This window comes from Rhincodon typus, chromosome 47, assembly GCF_021869965.1.
Source record: "Rhincodon typus isolate 14 chromosome 47, sRhiTyp1.1, whole genome shotgun sequence".
NCBI classification, from domain to species: Eukaryota; Metazoa; Chordata; class Chondrichthyes; order Orectolobiformes; family Rhincodontidae; genus Rhincodon; species Rhincodon typus.
Window position 1 is genome coordinate 8830714 of NC_063378.1, and position 748 is coordinate 8831461.

General features: G+C 58.2%; 1 protein-coding gene across 1 annotated transcript in view; it reads right to left on the reverse strand.

The window, feature by feature from the left end:
* Positions 1-748, reverse strand: part of LOC125487937 (sialic acid-binding Ig-like lectin 13) — a 43083-nt gene that overhangs the window by 15140 nt on the left and 27195 nt on the right. The window lies entirely within an intron of this gene.

Genomic DNA, 748 nt, shown 5'->3' on the forward strand with positions numbered 1-748 from the left:
TGAGGGAGCGTCGCACTGTCGGAGGGTCAGTGCTGAGGGAGCGTCGCGCTGTCGGAGGATCAGTGCTGAGGGAGCGTCGCACTGTTGGAGGGTCAGCGCTGAGGGAGCGTCGCACTGTCGGAGGGTCAGTGCTGAGGGAGCATCGCACTGTTGGAGGGTCAGCGCTGAGGGAACGTCGCACTGTCGGAGGGTCACTGTTGAGGGAGTGCTGCACTGTCAGAAGGACAGTACTGAGGAAATGTCACACTGTCAGAGGGTCAGTACTGAGGGAGTGCCACACTGTCGGAGGGTTATTACTGAGGGAGTGCCACACTTTTGGATAGTCAGTCCTGATGGAGTGTCGCATTGTCGGAGGGTGAGTGCTGATGGAGTGCCGCAATTTCGGAGGGTGAGTGCCGCACAGTTGGATGGTCAGTACTGAGGCAATACCGCAGTGTCAGAGGGTGAGTGCTGAGGGAGCACAGCACTGTCAGAGGGTGAGTGCTGAGGGAGTGCCGCACTGCTGGAAGGTCCGCACTGAGGGAATGCCGCACTGCTGGAGAATCAGTATTGACGGAGTGTCGCACTGTCAGAGTCTCAGTGCTGAGGGGGGTGCTGCACTTTTGGAGGATCAGTACTGAGGGAATGCTGCACTGTCAGAGGGTCAGTATTGAAAGAGTGTCACACTATTGGATGGTCAGTGCTGAAGGAGCGCTGCACTTTCGGATGGTCAGCACTGAGGGATTGCCGCACTGTCGGAGGGTCAGTG